This window comes from Lissotriton vulgaris, chromosome 3_2, assembly GCF_964263255.1.
Source record: "Lissotriton vulgaris chromosome 3_2, aLisVul1.2, whole genome shotgun sequence".
Taxonomy (NCBI): domain Eukaryota; kingdom Metazoa; phylum Chordata; class Amphibia; order Caudata; family Salamandridae; genus Lissotriton; species Lissotriton vulgaris.
The window spans coordinates 147,770,198-147,791,947 of NC_141690.1; the positions used below are offsets into that span (position 1 = coordinate 147,770,198).

The window sequence follows — 21,750 nt, forward strand, 5'->3', positions numbered from 1 at the left end:
GACTCGACTTGAGACTGCATCCCAAGAGTGTCTTCGTAGATCGGAGTCGGACTGCATGTTTTTTGGAGCCGAGGGTCCGAAGCAGTCTGAATCTGAACAGGTTGCTGTCCGGAGTACTTGGACAGTAGGACAGTAGGACTACTAAATTGTGAACTCGGGACTTCGGATCCGGGATTTGGGCAGTTCAAAGGTAAGACCCATTTAAGGCCGTTTACAATTATGGATGGATGTCGGGGTCAGTCTGGACCTCTAGTTTAAGCAGAGTCTCTGCACGAGCCCTTGTATCAACGAGCCCTTGTATCAACCGGTGTTACAGGGGCACTATCTACTTGGTCATTTGCTTGAATCATTCTACCTAAATGGAAACTTTTAACATTAGACACCTATGATTTTAACCGTGGCTTTTAGAGTGATAGGAGTCCTTTCACAGTTTTGAAAAAGTCATTTGATTTTTGGGGAAACTTTATTACTACAAGTTTGTTGTGTGTATAGTTTTAGAAGAAAGGATGCGGGTCAGAGAGCTGAAATGAATTGTTTTCAAGCCTCGGGCGCCTCCTCAAACCATTGCTACGGAAGAGATTTCATGTGGAAATGTTGCGTCTCTTTTCTTTTCAAGACGATGGTGCATTGTCGCTCTAAACATGAACTTTTGTACAGTGGCAATTCAAGAGGTCAGACTTTGAGGTGATTTAACTTTGCTTTTTATGAAAGGCTTTACATACACGTTTTCCCTCGACAAAAAAATTCAGGGCAAAGTGGGCATCTTGCAGGTGGCATCTTTGTATGTGTTCATTGCCCACTGAGCATGGTTCGCTTAAAAGTTTAGACTGCATCTGTTTGCTTTTGTAAATGCTTTGCAAAGTGTAAAACGGAGAGGCACCCAGAAAGCTATTTAATACTCTTTAACGGACTAAGTGATAGAATGATCGATATTTTAAGGCACATCACTTGGAGAAGCTGGAAGGGTGAAACGTCCCATAAGTTCTGTGACTCGTAGCGGAAATGGCCTACCCTTGAAGATCCGGATCCCTGTTGGTTCTTTCTGTGAGAAAAGTACCCCTTTTCAAGATGGTGACTGTCGGTCGGTCATCGTGGCGGCCCCTCGGGTTTGGCGGCCCTGTGCAGGTGCACAGTTTGCACATGCCTAGGGGCCGGCCCTGCTACAAAACGTTGACAAAGCCGGGGGATCTCTGATAGGTGAGACCTATTGGCTTTGCCAATGCTTGTTTTTCCTAATGTCAGGAATATATCTGCAATCGAAGCACAATCCTTTATAGTATCGCCACAAACTGAGGTTATAGATCTTAATTTTTTTATTATTTAGGATTTTTCTTTGTTTTAGTTTTTATGTGCATTTGGTGCTTTTACACTGTACATCTTTTTATCTCTGTTTTTTCGCTTGTATCTATGCATGCCGGTTTTTCACTTTTTAATCTCTGTCGCAGTCTAAATACATTATAGATTTGATTTGATAGTTACATAAAGGGTAAACCCGATATTCACATTTCAGTTATTCCTTGAGACCGTGTATGATCAACCAGGCTCTTATACCAAATCTTCAATCTGTGATTTACGGGCACCTTAATCTTCCAGATATAAGCTACTATGCTATTTGAAAGTCTCTGCCTATTCACAACCATCTTGCCAAGAGCAACCATCTGCTTAAATAACAAATGACCTACAGATGTTCCCTTTGCCCCAGCACCTGAACAGGTGGAACAGCCTAAATATCTGCTTAGTGATTAAACGTGTTATCATTCTGTTCCCTATCCAGAGAGAAATTGAGACATTCCTTAATTACCATTTAAGGAGTCTTTTTGCCATCATTATGCTTTCCCCTATACCATCTTCTAGAATATCCCATCATGGTCACTGTTGATATCTGTCAGCCTACTTCTCCAATCCTTTAGTTATGGAGACAAAACAGTGCACTCACAGGTGACCTTGCAAGTGTTCAGCACTTACCAGGACATTGGGTACTCCATCTGTGATGGAAAGATGGATTCTCCAGTGAGCTTGATTGAGCAGTCAAGATCAGCTTAGAGGAGATGGTGTAAAGGCTGATAGTGGGTACAGCAAAGCATAATTATTACAGTCACAATAAAGAATGATTGCAAAGCCAAAGTTAATTTTTATTAAAAAAACTGCCATTTAATGACATCTTAGGCATAGAAATGTCTGCACGCTAACAATTGGAACCACGTATTGTAAATCCCACAAATCAAATAAAGCAGTAAAATGACACAATAAATTACAATTGCAAAACTGGTTCTCCAAAGTTGCGCTCAATGCCTAATTGTACGCCAGCACTATCTGATCGCGAACACTGTGCTGCTCATAAAACTATGTGGTAAATCCTAAAAGATGTTAGATGTGAGTCAGACTTATAGAGTGCTCTATCACCCAACGGGCATCCTGGCACGGAGGTACACTAGTTTAGCCATACACAAAGATTGCAATAAAAAATGCAGTTGCAGATAAAAACTGGTCTATACAGCACCATTAGGAAAGAGCCAGGTCTTTAATTTTTTCCTAAACTGCAGGAGATCTTTTATCTGTCTGAGACTATTAGGTAGTGCATTCCAGGGCGGGGCGGCTGACACACTAAAAGCTCTTCTTCCTAGCTTAGTTCTTTTAAACTTGGGTACTTTTATTAGTTTAGCTGCGGAAGAGCGCAGACTTCTGGTAGGAACATACCAGTTAAACTTGTGCTGCTGTGGTTTAGGCCCCATCCCATGAAGGGCCTTAAAGACTACACACAACGACTTGAATTGAATCCTCTGCGCCACAGGGATCCAGTGAGCTCCCTGAGAGCCAGGGAGGCTGATAATCTATGTGGTTTCCTGAGGGCTAACTTTGCCGTCATAACCTGACTCTCTGAAGTCTCTCAATTAGATACTTGGGGCCCTCCAGCAACAAAGCATTGCAGTAATCCAGCAGACTCAGGATCACGCTTCTAACTATTTGTGCCCTAGTAGCATCTGGTAGCATTCGAAGGATCTTCCCTAACCCCCTTATTAGGGAGAGGCTAGGCCCTGACGTTTTGTTAACTTGGGCTTCTAAGGTCAGTCTGTCCTCAATTATTACTCCCAAATTGAGTACCACTTTAGAGGGTAATAGTGGCTTGTCCACAGGCATCGGCCAGACATTTGTCAGGAATGGACATTGGATTTTCTTGGGTGCGCAACGGACAATCTCAGTATTTTCCCTGTTAAATTCCAGGGAGTTCGCTTTAATCCAGCGTGCAGTTTCCTGTATACATGCATGGAAATTCTCTAAGGATGTTGACTGGTCCTCCTCCAGCAACAGGATGTGCTGAGTGTCATCCGCATAGTTCACCAGACTGACATTGTGAGATTTAATAATAGCGATCAGGGGACTCATGTAGATGTTAAACAATATCGGACTGATTGCTGAGCCCTGCAGAACACCATGCTGGATGTTGACAAAGTCTGATTGATATGGTGGTAATGCTACCGCCTGTTGCCTGTGTGCCAGGTATGATTGAAACCATTGTAGTGCTGTGCCCTCCACCCCTACATCATTCAGCCTTGTCAGGAGGATTTTATGGTGGATCATATTGAATGCGGCAGACAGATCTAATAGGATCAGTATAAATGATTGACCTTTGTCTGCTCGCATTCGAAGTTCTTCCAAGACAGTCACTAAGGCAGTCTCAGTTCCCTGTCCCGGCCGGACGCCAAATTGTACCTCCTCTAGTTTATTATTACTTTCTAAGAACTGCGAAAGTATTTTGCTGACTAGACACTCCATGACCTTCACAGGGTAGGGTAAAAGTAAGCTTGGTCTATAGTTATTAGAGCTCAAGGGATCGAGGGTAGCTTTCTTCAAAAGCGGAGTCACGATCGCTTGCTTCCAACAGGCCGGTACTGACCCGCTGCTTAATGATTGTCCACAAATCTGTCAAAGCAGCAGGAACATTTCCGCTTTTAGTTCTTTCCATATTCTATGGTGAGTGGATCCATTGGAGAGCCTGAGGAAAGACTTAAATCTAACCTATTAAAATCTTCTTCTGAAGGGATATCATGATCCAAATTTACAGATGGTTCCCTATCTAGCCATACCTCCTTCTGAAGCGCTGGTGGTGAGCCCTTATAAGTACTATTAGGGTCCTCCACCATTATCTGCCTCACCCGATCTAAGGCCATCAATGATTTTGTGGATTTTCTCCACATAGAAGATTGCTAGCTTGTCACATAGACACTGTGTGGCAATGATCCTATTTCTTGTGCAGTCTGGGTTAGCGAGATCTTTCGCAATTTTAAAGATGCTTTTAATACTATTTGACGCCTTCAAAATGATATCTGCATAGTATTCAGCTTTAGTCTAGTGATTTCTTTTTTATAATTACTTGTCCTCCTCTGCATAATCTTTCCTCCGCTTCCGTTCTGCCTGCTGCAACCCTTTTTCAAATTCTTCAACCTTTCATTATACCACGGAGATGACTGCCGACATGGTTTATTATAATTTTTCATAGGGGCAGCCTGGTCTAACATATTGCTTATTTGTTCACAAAATCCTTTTCATCTGGCCATACCTGGGACACCTGGGACACGCCACACGCCGCTGCTGGGGCCCATACGCTGCCTGTTCCCTCTGCCGCCGGTGAACTACAGCTACACGGCCGCCGGGGATCTACAGCTCCCAGCAGGCCGAGCGGGTCAGTTCCTGCCACAGCGCGCCAGGAGGCGCAGAAAAAGCGGAGGCTCCCACTGAGGAGCGGGGGCAAAATCCTTTTCATCTGGCCATACCTGGGACACCTGGGACACGCCACACGCCACACGCCGCTGCTGGGGCCCATACACTGCCTGTTCCCCCTGCCGCCGGTGAACTACAGCTACACGGCCGCCGGGGAACTACAGCTCCCAGCAGGCCGAGCGGGTCACTTCCTGCCACAGCGCGCCAGGAGGCGCAGAAAAAGCGGAGGCTCCCACTGAGGAGCGGGGGCAAAATCCTTTTCATCTGGCCATACCTGGGTCACGCCACACGCCACACGCCGCTGCTGGGGCCCATACGCTGCCTGTTCCCCCTGCCGCCGGTGAACTACAGCTACACGGCCGCCGGGGAACTACAGCTCCCAGCAGGCCGAGCGGGTCACTTCCTGCCACAGCACGCCAGGAGGCGCAGAAAAAGCGGAGGCTTCTTCCGCGTCGCGGGACAAGCCCGGGCAAAGGGCGGGCCCTCTGTGGCCTTCAGAGGCCAAGGAGGACGGGACGGGCCACCCCCCTTGGCCTTCAAGGAGGAGGTAAAGCCACTGATTGACAATTCCATTGACTATTACATCCGCCTAGAAACTGTTACCTAGACCTCTAAGGGAGTGGTTACAAAATATATCCTTCTGGTTGAACCTATGCCTTAAGACATAAGATGGGCACGCTATTGACAATTCGGTACTAACGAACGTATAGTACAGTTGTTATAATTATTTCTACAGCTCAGCTCAAATATACCCTTACTAGCATGGAACCCCCTTCTAAAACATCTAATACAGCGCCTAATCTCCCCTGGCTAGACGAATTAAATAGTATGTGTAATATCAGGTATACCTTTGTTACATCACCCCATCAGGTAACAAACACTAGTCCGCTAGCCCGCAGCGTTAGTATACAGGGGCCTCTACCTACACCCATAAAAGCTAATGCCCAAAGCACAACTCCCGTTAAGGTCACATCTGCTAAAAGGAAACACGACGGGGTTGGAGAAAGTGGGTCCCAAACCAAAACATCAAAATTACAGAATGCGTCCCCAGATATAAACCTGCCTGTTATTACTGCTCTGTCAACTCCAGAGGTGGGTAAAAAACTAGATGATTCAGCATCCTCTTCCCAATTGGCTTTACTGGCCATGATCGAACAACTGATCAAAACTATTATCCATCCCCTGATTGAAAAAATTAACACCCTGGGGGATAGACTGACGGGGATTGAGGAAACTGTTAAACTCAATCTGGCACAATCTTCCCACACTGTAACATCTAATTGTTCACCTCATGCTGGTCTTCTCAATCCGCCCAAACAAATTATGCAAAACATAGCTCCCCCAACACAAGTAACATTCCCTACTACTGTGTGCCCATTTGTCCCTAAGGCACCACCCATACCTGTCATAGATCGCAATGTCGAGCCCAGATTAAAATGTATTAAGATTCCTCGTATTAATCTTCCCCCCGAGGCCGCTCCATTTGTGTCCATCCTCTCGGGGGTCCCTCCACTGAAACATGGAAAATCTGAGAGAACCACCGACCTGCTAAACAAAGTCAAGTTTTGGCTATCGAAAAATAGACCCTTACCCCATAACCTTGATGGCAGGATAGTCAGCGTGAGGAGAGTGGGTTGGTTGGGTCCCCTTCGAAAAGATATTTGTGGCGACTTGGTTCTAATTAGATTTAGGAGCAGACAAGTTGTTCCCTATCTCCAGGCTTGGCAGCCCCAAGAAGGTGATGGCCTCATAACAACTTGGGACCTACACGATTTTTATCCAAGTGAATCATATACCCCCTTCCGGAAACAAACCGTCAATAATAACACTGAGTTGGGTCATAGATTCTGCTCCCCAAATGAGCGTAGTATCCCTCCCTTTAATCGATTTGTTTTACCGCAAAGCAGTTTTAAGTATAGCAACTTTTCTCAATTTAACCCTTTCACGTTACATAAGAACTGTCAATATTAGGCTGGTGTATACCATGTAATCTATTTAGATAATTATAATCACAGGGTTAGCAAATCCTGTTTAACCTATAGATAATATGTTGCTTTTTAAAACGTATGTTGTTTGTTAAATTATGATTGTATTTTTAAATTGTATGCTTTGATGGTTTTAAACAAAAAATCGAATAAAGCAATTTGACTTTGACTTTGTTCACAAAACTGCATATCATTTTCATCCACCTGTGTATCTAAAGGACCTGACGCAGGACATATTGGCAATAGTTTTGCCTTTTCCAGAAGTCCCTTCTTTTACAATTGTTTACTTTAATAGTAGTAGAGGTATTGCGTCTCTGTATAAATGCCAGGAATTTTATCAAGTAATGATCAGACCAGTCTACAGTAAAATATTCTCTAGTCCTATAACATTTTCCGCAGAGAAGATTAAGTCCAATGCCTGTCCTCCCCTATGTGCAGGGCCTGTTACCCACGGTTGCAGGTTCAGAGTCTCACAGGATTGGAAAAGGTTTTTAAAAGCTGTGTCTAAACTTCCGTCGTGCCAGAGATTAAAGTCCCCTAGAATTATTAGTCTTGCGTGGATGAGTGCCATATTACTAACAACATGAATGAGTGCTGACTGCTGAAGACTGACTGGACCTGAGGGGTCTATAACGGACGTTTCCGGTCAATAAGTGTCCTTCATAATCCTTCAGTGAGAATCCCAGTAATTTTGTACATTCCACCTCATCAATATCCATTGAGGTAATGTTCCATTTATCTTTCAAAAGTACCCCAACCCCACCTCCTCTACCACCATTCCTACGCTTATGAAAAGCTTAGTATCCCATTGGACATGCCAACCCTAACTCAAAATCTGAGTCCAGGTGCAACCAGGTTTCTGTTAAGAACAGTGAATCCAAATCAAGTGTTGCCAAAGTTAATTGGATCTCCAGGTGGTGCTTCACCAGGGATCTGGCATTAATTAGGCCACAATTCAGCTTATCCCCATCTTTAGCAATTTCCTCCTCCACTTCGCTCACCCTTATTGCTTTCCTGCTCACCTAATCTCCAAATGTGTTCACTTGAATAGCAAAGGCATCTGTCCCCCTTTATATTTCTCTCAAAACCAACAGCATGCCTGTGCATGGCCGGTGCGCAGACGGGTGCAGATGGATTTGCCTTTGGCGTGCCGTTGGCGCGCCCGCTGCACGTCTGAGCTGTCACCCGGTTTTATGTAGTGGGGTTAGGAAGCCAGACCGCCAGCCTCCCTTCCAGCCCGAAAATCACCCTAATCTTCATCCACTAAACGGGATGGACCCGCGATGGACCGGGGAGCAGTGGCGTAGCGAAGTAAGTAAGCTTGCAATTAAAGATTACAGGCAAAAGCATAAATAGTTTTTAAAAAGGTTCAATATTGTGAGGTCTGTGAAATTGAAAACGATTTTTTAAAAGTTGGTTTCAAGCGCTTTTAAATGCAATTTCCATACTCAAGCTATCCTACAGTACAAACAATTCTTCACAAGCCTTAACCTTGCTCATGCGCGTCCGCTGCCTTCTGAGCTGTCATCCAGTTTTATGTGGTGGGGTTAGGCAGATAGCGCGCCAACCTCCCTTCCAGCCCAGAAATCGACCTAATCTCCCTCCAGGCAAATGGGGTGGAACCGCGATGGACCGAAGAGCAGTGGCCTAGCGAAGTAAGTAAACCCGCAATTAAAGGTTACAGGGAAAAGCATAAACAATTTTAAAAAAGGTACAATATTGTGAAGTCTGTGCAGTTAAAAACAATTGTTTAAAAGCAGGTTTCAAGCACTTTTAAATGCAATTTGCATATGCAATCTATCCTACAGTACAAACAAGCCTTCATGAGCCTTAACCTTGCTCATGCTCGTTCACGTGACTGCAAACATGGTTTGAAGTCCCAATTGGGCAAGTTAAATTACAGCACAGTGGAATCAATTATCTCAGTGTGCGTAGTCAAAGTTAGGGAATTGGCAAATCTTCTAATCTCCTGGTTTAGGGTTAGAGCTTGCTAGGGCGTAGAATAAAGAATATCTTATGACCTTCTGATCATTTTGAATATAGGTCAATGACTCATCATTTAGGTAGCATATTTAGGTGTAAATAGGGAAAGCCAGCAAACCTGTTTGTGGCAGCAGGTAACCGGCCAAGTCGGCAATATTTCTGGGTGCAGCTATGGCACCCCAAAATGTTTAAATATTTCCACCACCTGACAAAATCATTTGGGTTCTACCCCCTGAAGGCCACATGGTGGTGAGCCCAATTTAGGATCTCCAGCAAAAGTGTCCAACGGAGCACAAGATCTGCAATTAGAGTGGCCAATTTGTATAAAGGGTCAAACTTGTTCAGAAAAAGTGAAACATGCACTATCCAAAAGAATCTTTTTAATAATAACTTTGGTTGGATCCTAGGATCACGGCGGCGGGTCCAAGATGGCGGTGGGAGGACGCCGCCGAGTGGTAGCTAACCTGGACGCTCCCCACCTCTGACGAGAACTAATGAATTGAGTCGAGTTACAGATGCTCAAGTTCGGAGAGCCTGCAAATGTGAGCAAAACTATAGAAAAAAGGGCCGATAAAGAGATATTGGAGCGCCAAGAAACTTACCAGAACAGCGGCGAAATCTCCCCTCCGCCCAATGCTCTGGCTGTTGCTGGGCCACTCACGGGTCATCCGGCAATCGATTTGCGGATTGCTCACTGGCTCGGGGTTTGGCTGGTCATGCCTGCAGCCCATAGCCCGTGTGCTGGGAGACCGGAGAATGCCGCTGAAGAATCCTCCACGATCCACCCGCAACACCAAAAATGTCTCGGGGACTGCTGTTGCCCCCCCCATGGCTGCGGCAGTAACAACAGTGGCAGCTGTGACTTATGCGACAACGACGGCGACCGCAACCTCAGCAGTTTCTTCTAGGGCTTCTGTGGCTCTCTTGGGGGTGGAGACCGGAGTGAGCAACGCGGCAGCAGAAACAGCAGAGACTTCCGCTGCTACGATAATCAAGGGGTCTGATCGGATGCCGGCGGGTAAGCCCATGCTCCGTCCACCTATGCTGACAGCTAGTCCTTGGGGGGGAAAAGCGCCGCAAAGAATGCCACTAAACTGGGGGCTTTAGAACCTGGCTCTTGACCTGTGAAAATGGGTGAAATGGGCAGCTTAACCACCCCGTTAGAATTGGCGGCTTTAGACACAATGCTAGACATAACGCCTATGGCGCTATCACAGCTATTACAGAAGTTACTGAAGCTACGGCAGAATCTCAGATTGTTAACAATGTTGCAGGCCCGATTATGCCGTCAACAGACAAACCCCCCAAGAGTTTGTTCACCGTAGAGCCTACAGATGCACTGGCTGTGGCTAGAAAGGATCTGGAAGGTAATATAAACATAAACATAACTTCAAATACAAATGATGGGACAATTGATGTGGCATCCGATGCTGAGAGGTTGGGAAACTTGGACTTGGGTTCTTTGGAGATGCCACTTGCTATTGGCTTGTGACGGGATACTATTCTTCCTGCAGACGAAACTGGACCATCTACCCTAGAGGTGGGTGATGGGTCTGGTCTATGCCACAATATTGCCATGGGTGTGGAAGAGAGTGCTGTTTGGGCTCTTGTGAAGAGTACGAAGAGGAGGTGGAGGAAGAGACGGTTGATTCTGCTGATAGCACAGCAAAACGTTTGGCAGACAGAAGGCGCAAGGGTAAAAAAAAAACAAGGGCAAAAAAGGGGGGAAAGTAGGTATTGCTCCCAACCGGTTGATCACAAGCAACACTGCGACCACCAGGAAAGTCTTTATTGACAAAAGCCCTCTCAGAAAATGGATTGAGCCAAAAGGACTTGTGAAAAGTATGACCTTAAGGTTGTCGGGTACCCCACGGATCCCGAACCTACTTTAGGCTGCCCTGTTCCCTCTGAGAATTTGTTCGAAATCTCTAAGGCTGGTACTGATACTGATATACCAACTGCTCCACTTGACCAGGAAGCTGTGTCTGCGTTGGAGCCCGAGGGGTCACCAAGCTCAACACTTAACGATTCGGCGCGGACTATCTCTACTGGGACGACAGCTGTACTTGAAAGTACACTCGAAAGCGCATCAAACATCTATAGTATAACCGCTAATCAAACATCCTCAAATGCTTCTACTGCCCCCGTTCCATTAACATCTCTGACCTCTGTGACTTCTGTTAAAGTAGCAAATATCCCTCAGGAACATGAACATGCACAGGAGACGCACACCTCTCCCCTGGACATTATACTACAAACTTTAACCAACCAACGTTTAGAGCACAAGAACATTATCTTCAGCTTCGGGACGATAACAATAAACTTCAGTCCTCCTTACATGAATTAACCTCTAAACTTGGAGGGGTCTCGCAGGATATCGAAGACCTACAACAGCGGGTGGTGAATGCAGAGGAGGTGGCGACCCGCATCAATACTGTAGTGAGCCAACATGACTCTCAGATGATCTCGCTGCAACTAAAAGTTGAAGATTTGGAAAACCGGCAGAGAAGATCGAACTTAAGACTTTTTGGAATACCGGAGGGGTCCGAAGGGTCCGACCCGAGGGCTTTTCTTGTTAATTTATTACAAAAAGCCTTCCCAGACTTAGCTGACTGGGCTTGGGATTCCCAAATTCAGCGGGCACACCGCCTACCTTTAGTCCAAAGAAACAAAGCGAGTAAATTTCCTCGTCCTTTCCTTATCTGTTTCGGTAATTTTTTCTTAAGACAGGCTGTTTGGCAAAAAGCACACCCTAATTCGCCTGTAGCTATAGAGAACTTCTCCCTTTTTGTTCATTCGGACCTTAGTCAAGCCACCATGGATAGACGATGGCAACTCCGTAAACTAATTGACCCATTTAAATCTATTGGAGGGCAAGTTTTCCTTCAGGAACCTGCCCGCCTTAAGGTTATTAAAGGTGGCCACACTTATTTTTTCACTGATATCAAAGAAGCTGAGCTAGCGCTATTTAATCTAACCTGAGCTTGGTGTTAGCTATATTAATTAAAGAGACTGAACTACTAGGCTGGCATTGCAGTTAAGGGAGATTAAGACATAATTTTTGGGGGATTAGGATTCTTCCTCCTTTTTTAGGTTTCGCCTGGGGCACGGAGCTTTAGCTCCGCCCCCAGGAGAAATCTTATGTCTCTACAGTGTACTGCTTAGTCCCGCCCTCTGTTCCATTGGCTAGCTCCATAAATGGAGGCTAGCCATTGGAACAGAGATCTGTCCGTCATGGCCGGACCAGATTCATGGGCGTTCCCGTGATTTTTTCCCTCTCCACCCTTTTTGCATCGTCATTGGGCGGTGGGCGGAGTTTCGTTTTTTTTTTTTTATTGGGTGTTTGTTTTCCTCATTTCATGCTGACCACGGCCGCCGGAAGAAGTCCAGGTGAGTGCGTTCCTCCCCCTCCCCCCCTCCCGCTGTCTGGGTCTTTCCCGCCCCCCCTCCCGCTTCCGTGTCTTTCCCGCCCCCCCTCCCGTGTCTTTCCCGCCCCCCCTCCCGCTTCTGTGTCTTTCCCGCCCCTCCCTCCCGCTGTCCGTGCCTTTTCTTGTTTTCCCTTCGCATGGTATTAATTAACGTCACTTTTTTCACGAGCGTACACTTGGTGTCACGCGGCTGATTGATGGGAGTGTGTCCATCTTCTCGAGCAAACATGCAGAATGCCATTGAGTGCTTGCAAATGACAGAAGTGGGTTGCTAACAGATTAAAGCAGGTCATGTAAACCTTTACGGTTTCTGACGCTGTAGAAAAAGTGGCGTTAATATTTAATTTCAAAATCTTCCCCTTATTTCATTTACCGCCTCCACAGCTCCGCGCGTGTCAGTTTAACAGCGTGAAAGATATTCCTCTGGAGCCAGTAGACCTGTGGACTGCATTAGGAGCCTCCGGTGAATAGTTAAACTGAAGACTGTGATCCAGGCCTTGATGGCGGAGCAATTATGGTGTTCTAATTAGGGGACACAGGCGGCATCTAAGGTTCAACGCTGTAGAAAAAGTGGCGTTAATATTTAATTTCAAAATCTTCCCCTTATTTCATTTACGGCCTCCACAGCTCCGCGCGTGTCAGTTTAAGGGCGTGAAAGATATTCTTCTGGAGCCAGTAGACCTGTGGACTGCATTAGGAGCCTACGGTGAATAGTTAAACTGAAGACTGTGACCCAGGCCTTGAAGGCGGAGCAATTATGGTGTTCTATTTAGGGGACACAGGCGGCATCTAAGGTTCAGTGATCTAATGATTTAAACTCTGCATGAGGCAGGAAACGTGCCCACTCTCCTTTAACCTCTTGCCCTCCCACAGACTGCAGCCCGCGGGGACAGACGACCCGGGGTCTGACCCAAGCAGCACCAGCGAAAGGCCACGAAGAAACGAACAAAAATACCCATCTCGCCTGTCCATGAGGAATCAAGGGCTGAACAGAGAAAATCTATTATACCGCCCTCCCCAGCCCCAGAGTGAGAGAGCCGTGAATCGGGGTGAGTCAGCAGCAGGCTTTTCAAAAGCAGGCTGCTGGGCTCGATTGCTATTCAAGGCACAGGGCCCCTCTCCCCGCACCATCAATGCGCGTGAGAGGTGCCTGCTCAGAAAAGCAAACAAGGAATTCGAGGGAAAGGGATTTCTTTTACCAGATTCTGAAAGGGGGTAGGAACCATTCTTCCCTGAACTGTAACAACCTCCTCCTGCCAAACTGGCGGCTTTAGACGTTAAAAGAGCGTATTGCATACAGTATTATTACTCCTGCTGTCCTATGCTACTGCCCATGCCACACATGTCCTGCGCGTGAGAAACCTGTGCAGCGTGTGTTCTGTCTGCAGACCGTACACTGCCCCTTCTGTGTGTGACGGAAGCTTGTTTTTCTGTTTTTGTTGCACGCTTCTCCTTGGCAGGGGAGCGAGGAGGGGCTGAGCTGTAAATCCACACTCGCTGCGAGTCACAGGGTCTTAGACATCAAAGGGTAGGGTAGTCAGATGCAGGAAATGGATATTAAGGGGACAGAAAGAGTTTGGAGTGACTTTCTAAAAACACAATGGCAGACTGTGCAGTTCGGCAAACCATTGGAGAGAACAGCTCGCTGAGGCTGGTCCGTGTGAGGTAAAGGACAGGGAGTGGGGACCCGGCGGGCCCGCTTTAACCTATTATTGGAGAGGGTGCTGACCACAGCGAGCAGCACTGCCGGGTGAGAGGCACGCAGCTTGCCATTTCTTCGAGAGACAGGGACATTGTAGCCGCCCACTGCATGCAATATAGGGAATAGCATTACTGAAAGGCGGTTGCACCCCATTGCCCCGCCCCTTCACAACAGCGACCTTCCTCCAGCTCCCTGCTATGGATGCTTTAAGTCAGAACTGCATTTAAACAAACGAGCAGGGCTCTTATTTAATAAGTAACTCGCTCAGTTGTAGCCTGCAGCTGCCGCCCTTCACACACACAGCTCGTCACCCCTGCAGCCATTTCACGCAGACATGCACTGATTCAGATCTTTAGGTACACAACTTGCACACTCCTACAGTAGATTGTAAGCACCATTGCACATCCGTTTCCACAGCCCTTTGCCCAAAGTCAAGACGACAGGTATAGCCATGTCCAACTGGGTTGCGCACTCCTACAGCCTTTTGCACACATTTTTTGAGCCCTTTGAGTACACTTATTAACATTTCTTAAGCCCCTTACACACACTTATAATAATCTATTAATTAACCCTTTACTCAAAAAGACATGCACTTCTACATTGTTTCACACACCTTAGTCCTTAATCGCGTACCGCTAGCCATTTGCTCACGCATGCACATCTAAGCCACCACCTCCCCGTAGGTATATACACATGCTCTTTACTTTTAAACTGTGGCAGCTGTACACTGGCATACCTACTACCCTCCCTTAACCCACTTTTCTCGTTTTCACTCGCAGCTTTTCTCCCCTACATTACTTACGTTTCTGTAAAACCCCAGTTCTTGCCCCCCCACACCCTTCTTTCCCGATGTCCCATCTCCCGCACTCGCGCACCCATCAATCATGTACCATCCACACCCCTCCTTCGCACGCACATCCTTCATCCCTGCTGCCAAGGCATTCCATCACACAGCAGGGAGCAGCACTAGGACCTCTTGGGTGGTGCAGGACCCTCTGCAAACCCCCGAGCACAGGAATTATGTACCCCTCTGCACTGCCCCCAACTACAGAAGAAACAGACAACGTATACTTTCTCACACAGCACAGTGCTGCCTCAAGGTTCCTAACAGCAACACAAATGCTGTACCAGAGTCCTTTGCACAGGATAAGCTCGTGGACACAATGTATCTCCTAGTATGGCACGTACAGACCCCAAGTTACAGGGCTCACTGGTTTCCATAAGCAACCCACTGACACACAATGGAGGCACAAGCACTAATCAGCTCCAAGACAGTAAATTGATATTTGTGCACAACACCCTCTGTTAACCGTGTTCCCCACATTTTATATATGCTGTGGTTTCTTGGCACATGCCCAGCAGTCCTGTCCCGAATGTACACACAGGCACCACACTGATCGCTGTGCAGCACTCACCCTTTAGGTTACAAGCTTACAACAGTTCGCCACCATGTACTGTATGTACAGATCACACGCCTCCGCAGCTGCCCTCCTTTCTGTAAATTAGGTGTCGGTGTCGGTTACTCCAACACTTTCCCTGAATGTTCCATGCAAAAACGCCACGGTGGTACACAGCCTATGGGTTACACCATGTGCACGCACATGCAGTGCTACGTTCTACATGTTTGCATACAATACCCTCACAGTTTAACTGTTCTTCTAGATGTATGCTACATTAAATCGTGGTGTGCACGAAGACCCCTGCTTACACTGTATGCGGATAACTGCTATACGCATTATCAGCGTCACACACTTTTAACCAACTTTCTTCCTCAATTACAGATTTCGTTTTATAAGTTACATAAAGCACCTTATTCGTAGACGCCATGTGTAGCTACCATCTCCCTCTTGTATGGTGCACGAATCAACAACAATCGAGGTGGCCCAAATTGAAAAACTGATCAAAAAGGGTCGGAAGGACGGTGCCCCAGGCCCTGGTAGAATTCCTCAGGCTCTGTTTAAGGAGGACACAACCTACTGGGCCTTGAAGCTAACCACCCTCTTCAACTGTATCCTGCAAAATAACATCATACCACCCTCCTGGCAGGGATCCATTTTGGCACCAATCTTCAAAGGAGGGGATAAAAAATCTCCCGGGAACTATCGCCTCATAGCCCTCATTGACAATAAAGAAAAGTATTTTGCTGGTTTGCTTCTTAACTCACTTAGAACGTGGGCTGATGATCATTCTGTAATTCCTCCGAACCAAACTCGTTTCACAAGTAACACCGGCACCTCGGTCAATCTCATGACCCTCTCTTGTCTGATCGACCAGGCTGAGGTAAGCACTTGCCCACTTTACATGAGATTTATTGATTATAAAGCTGCCTTCGACAAGGTGAATAGAGCTAAGCTCTGGCAGAAGCTGTACAGTTTAAACATCCCAAATGATCTCCTAAGAGCCATACAGCTTCTCCATCAGGACACATGGGTCAGGATAAAGATTGGGGACGGGTCCAGACTATCACGTCCAATTCCGACGACAAAAGGGCTCAAACAAGGATGTGTCCTTGCCCCAACACTTTTTAACTTGTTCCTATCCGACCTTCCAGAAGCCTTAAATAAGGTAAACTCTCATTCTCCCAAAGTAGCTAGTTTCTTGTTGTCAAATCTTTTATACGCTGATGATGTTGTACTTCTTAGCAAAACTAAGATCGGCTTGCAAAGACTCATGGACGCCATCTCTGACTATTCAAATAAGAATGAGCTCCAGATAAACAGCAAGAAGACCAAAATTTTGCCGGTTCGTTCGGGAAAGGCCAAGAAGCTGGTTTGGGTCTTGAATCAAGAAAGGATTGTTGAATCCAAATGCCACAAGTACCTTGGAGTCTTTTTTAACAACAACGGTAGATACAAAACACATCTAGAAGAACAAAAAAAGAAGGGTTCTGCGCTCGCTTTCGCAATCAGTTCTATACATAAGAAACTACAAGGCCCAACGTTCGCTCCAACAATCCAGGTAGCGCAAGCAAAAATCATTCCCACATTAACCTACGGAAGCGAGGTTCTAAAAGGCTTGGATAGCGGCCAATTGGACAAAATTATTACAAAAATTTATAGAATAGTGTTCAAGCTACCAAGTCAAACATCAGCGGCCCAAATTAGGTTGGAACTGGGAATCTGCCACCAATCACTTGCCAGAGCCTTGAGTTTTCTAATGTGCTGTCATAAATTGAGGTCATCGAAGGAAGGCAGCCTAGCGCAACATCTATGGTCTTGCCTTCAAATGAATCTATGGCGAGCAGGGCATGCATATTGGGAAAGAGGATTAAGCACACTAGGCCTGAAAGACCTTTGGGGCATGCAAGTAAGCCATAATGAATTCAAACGTCTAGCGAAAATAAGCACAAAAAAGCTCTCTTCCATGGAAGACAAGGCTCGGCTGGCAAAAAGAAGTCACGGATGGATGTCCTTGCAATCCTATGTCCTGCTGACCCCACAGGAGTACCTAACTCAACCATTCACTGCTCGAACAAAATTAAGTCTCCTAAAGTTGCGAATGGGAGTAATCAACCTGTTGGTCCATTTGCCAAAATGGAAAAGAGCCCACAGACAGGAACAATGTAGACTCTGCTGGAATCAAAAAGAAGACATAGTACACATCCTTTGTCTTTGCCCAAACCTGCTGAACGAAAGACGGTCCCTCCTGAGGAAACTCTGGAACACAAACATGATTAGATCGTGTAGAGTGCAGTCTTGGCTTGCTTTGACCCTCGGAACACTAAATTAAACTGTGCCCTAGTAAGGTTTTTGGAACAAGCAGAAAAAAAACTTGGTGAGGTGTCCCAAGTACGCGATTTCTCACCAGCACAATTACTAGCCTATTCCAACTGCCACCTTACTGTGTATAATGGACATGATCCTTAGCTCTCCTTTTTATAAGTATGTTTTATACATTTTTATAATCTTCATAACGCATATGATCCTATACTTATTTTTATATGTATTTATTGATATATCGTTCTTAAAATTCTGTAACTTGCAAAGGTTTTTTTTAAATCGTGCAATAAATATTTTCCACTAGTTGTATGGTGCATGGAGCTCCCCCCACCGACGTTCAATGAAGTTTCCATTTTCGAACGTGGACAATTCTTCTGCCTGACCCTGTCCCTGTACATATTACACCGCAGCCACGCACTGTCCAGCCTCATCTTCTATGCCGATACCATGTAATCTGATCCAAGTGCACACACCCCACTCACGAGTAGCCGTATATTGCACATATGCGCCCACTCTTTTCCCAGTTAAAAACGGAATTGTGCATGCACCCCTGCAGAGAACCATCTCCTCCCTAATCACGCGCTGTCTCTCTCACACTACGCTGAGCTTCCACGTCCTTGCCCATGCACACTTAACATGCAGTCCCCCGTACACACTACCCTATGCACAGTACAGCCCCACGCATATTGCACGCAGCCCACTGTACAGACCCCCGGCTAAACATCACATGTAGTCAGTCTCAAGCACACTGAACTGAGTAACCTCACCCTGGCCCCAATACACATTACATGCCCACTATATCCTGCACAAAACACCGGTGGTTTTCTGTCAACCGCAAAGCGCCCCCTTAATCGCATTACATGAATGCCCTGTACCTTGCTCTCGTCCTGGTTTCTGGCTCCTCCTGGCCTCCCTTCTCACTTTACCTCAACTTGGGCTTCACCCAGAAAAGAGCAGATTTCTAAACTTCTATTTTTTTCCCCACTCCCAAATCGAGGAGTCTCTGTTATTTTCATTCTTTGCATATGCCTTCTCAACATGCGCTATCACTGCACACAGCCTCTCAACACACGGCCTCTCTGCACATGCCTCTCTCCAAATGATCTCTCTGCACATGGCCGTGTGTAGAGAGGGCAAGTGAAGATAAGGCATGTGTAAAGAGGGCGTGGGCCGAGAGGGTGTTTTCCAGAGAGGCACTCCATATTTCTGTGTAAAGTAAAACACATCAACGTTTTACACATAATTCAAAGAAGTTAGAAAAGACCATTTGTCAAAAGCAATACCAAAAGCTCAAACTTTAACAAAGGCGAAACCATTGCATTGTAAATGCTTGTTTTTTCATCTCTTTTCTTTTTTTCTCTCTCTCTCCTTCTTTAGCAGCGTCTAGAATATTTTGTCAAGTGGGGGTGGGGCTTGCACCAGGCGCACCACTTTAGGTGCTGCCTCTACAGCGGCAGAAAAGGGGGTGTGATGGACAGAGTTTCTGAATTAAGCAGAATACTCCTACCCAGTCAAGAGATCAGGGCTTGATCCATCACCGTTTTTTAGCTCACTGCACCATCCCAGCTCAGAACCTGGCTACATGCAAATTAGTCTGTCCCTGTCCCAGTGCATCATGGGAACAGGGCAAACCAAACTACCAAGCCAATTCTTTTACTGGGAAGGAAACAAGCTTCCGGGGACCGGTTTCTGGCATTACAGCCGTCATCGGCCCGGCTTGCTTGAATCCTGATGGTGCAATGAGCTGGGATGGTGCAGTGAGCTAAAAAACGGTGATGGATCAAGCCCTGATCTGTTGACTGGGTACGAGTGTTCTGCTTAATTCAGATACTCTGTCCATCACCACCCCCTTTTCTGAATCGTTTTGTCCACCATAAGCGTGGAAGGGTATGCTCAGACATGAGTCCCTTGCTCACTGCACCATCAGGATTCAAGCAAGCCGGGCCGAAGACGGCTGTAATGCCAGAAACCGGTCCCCTGAAGCTTGTTTCCTTCCCAGTAAAAGAATTGGCTTGGTAGTTTTTAAGCAATTAGATGGAATCTTCAGCAGCTTCATATGGGGATTTCCAAAAGCTCGAAGATCGCTGGCACTGTTAAAAAACAACTTGGATTAGGGTGGTCTCAACTTCCCTGATGGCAAATTGTATTTCTGGGCCTCATTTGTTAAGCGTCTCCAGTCTCTACTCAATAGTGAAGACCCGTTTTTCCATTTATTTATGTTAAAATATGATTCAAATATGTTTCTGTTTCGAGCCAACGACCCCAACTATTTCAAGAGGGTGAAATTTAAGACTGCTAGGGATGCAATTAAGATTTGGTCCAATATATTAGTATTCTGTAAAACTACTTTCTACCACCCGAAATTACAGCTTTGGGGTAATCCAGGTTTACTGGGGGTTTTTAATGACGGTATGGCCCTTAGATGGTCTGCTCAGGGTATCAATGTTTTAGGTGACTTGTATAGCGCACTTGGGTTCTTAGATTTTCATGCACTGAAAATATTGTATGACCTGCCGGAAACAATGAGATTTAAATATTTACAGATATATGACTTTTTGATACGGAAAAATAAAATTTATGAAATCTTAGATTGCGATATCTGGAACTGTCTATATGCATCCAAAAACAAGTCGACTATAAGTGAAGCTTACAGGTGTCTTATTCCTTTCAAAACGGATGACTGTTTAAAATTAGCAGAGAAATGGAGCAGTAAAATGGGTCTAAATATAACACCCAAGCAGATAGCCAGCTCTTTCTCCAATATTAACAATTCCGTCCGATCATCAAGTTTAAGGCTGCAACAGTTTAGAACTACATGCATGTTGTATTATACACCGGAAAGGATTTCCAAGTGGTCCCTTAATAATACTTATTGTGATCGTACTAAGTGCCCCAAGTGTCAAGTTGTTGCAGCAGACTTGAAACATATGCTGTTTTCTTGCCCAGCCTTAAAGGAATTTTGGGCGGAATTACATAAAGTTTTTTAAATTAAGAAGATTCACCTACCACCTATTACCGCTTTAACAGTACTATTGGATATACATCCTGTTTCTTTGCCTCGGCCAGCACTAGTTATGATTCTTTTTTCTTGTGCAAAATTAATATTAGCCAGAGCCTGGATCTCTCCTAAAACCCCTAATATTGGAGACTGGTGGTTATTAGTAAACAAAATTTACTCTATGGAGCTGGCTTTGGCAAAACTCAGAGGGGCCCGGTCACTAAGAAAATGTGGAAATATTTGGGGTGATTTTATCTAACTATTTTCCTTTTGTGATGGGTCTTCAGCTAACCGCAACACTTGCAACATTCCTGCCGTTCTATTTCTAGTATGAATAATACGAATGGTGTTTTCTGTGTTCCATCTGCGTACTAAGTGGAATATGAAATATGTTATCGAAATTATCTAGATTTATTTTGTAAACTATGGCTTTTTTATTGTATATGTACTGGTATGTTTTCCTCATCAGTTTGTCAATAAAAAAAAAAAAAAAAAGGATTCTAGGATCACAATTAAGACATTAAGTGTCATTCATCTATATCTTTAGTCTTGCAACTTTACGCTGAAGAAATAATGAAAATTAACTCCACTCTCGTCACTCCTGACCAATAATGATGTGCACCCAAAACCAATAATTCCTGGAGGGTACAGATGTATGAGACTTCAAAAAATGCAAAATGTGCCTGGTTTGCATTTCTCTTGCCAGTCCTCAATTCTAAATAGTATGTATGAAGATGTGTAGAGTGGAATATGTTATATATTACTATTTGTTGAGTCTGGGAAGGGGCCATAACTCAAGAGACGTGAAGCCTTAACTATAGCATGATGTTCCTCCCCTTCCTCAACAATGGTAATAAACTGCATATTACACTCAGGGGGATGGGAGTGTATTTTGTATACCCTGGTGGAATTTCCTATGCTGTAGTACCTAAGGTTGTTAATCTTAACCACAGCATAAGATATTCAACCAGTGAAGCAAGATACTTTCACAATAAGTAGGTTTTGTGAACACTGCCCCAGTTGTTCCATTTGAGTTGAACCTGTGAGGCCTTTAAGCAGTGTTTCTCTGATCTGTTAAGCTGTGATGTGGTAAAGACATGGAATTTCAACTTTCCACTGCAGTAATAAATGTGTGTTTATTTGTACAATTGCTCCATTTATTTTCACTGACATGACATAATTATATTGAACATCATACCCCCTCTCTTCTCGCGTC

At 45.4% G+C, this 21,750-nt stretch overlaps 1 protein-coding gene across 1 annotated transcript in view; it reads left to right on the plus strand.

Moving 5' to 3' along the window:
• The window catches only part of EVC (EvC ciliary complex subunit 1), a 609,121-nt gene that overhangs the window by 100,198 nt on the left and 487,173 nt on the right, over positions 1-21,750 (plus strand). The window lies entirely within an intron of this gene.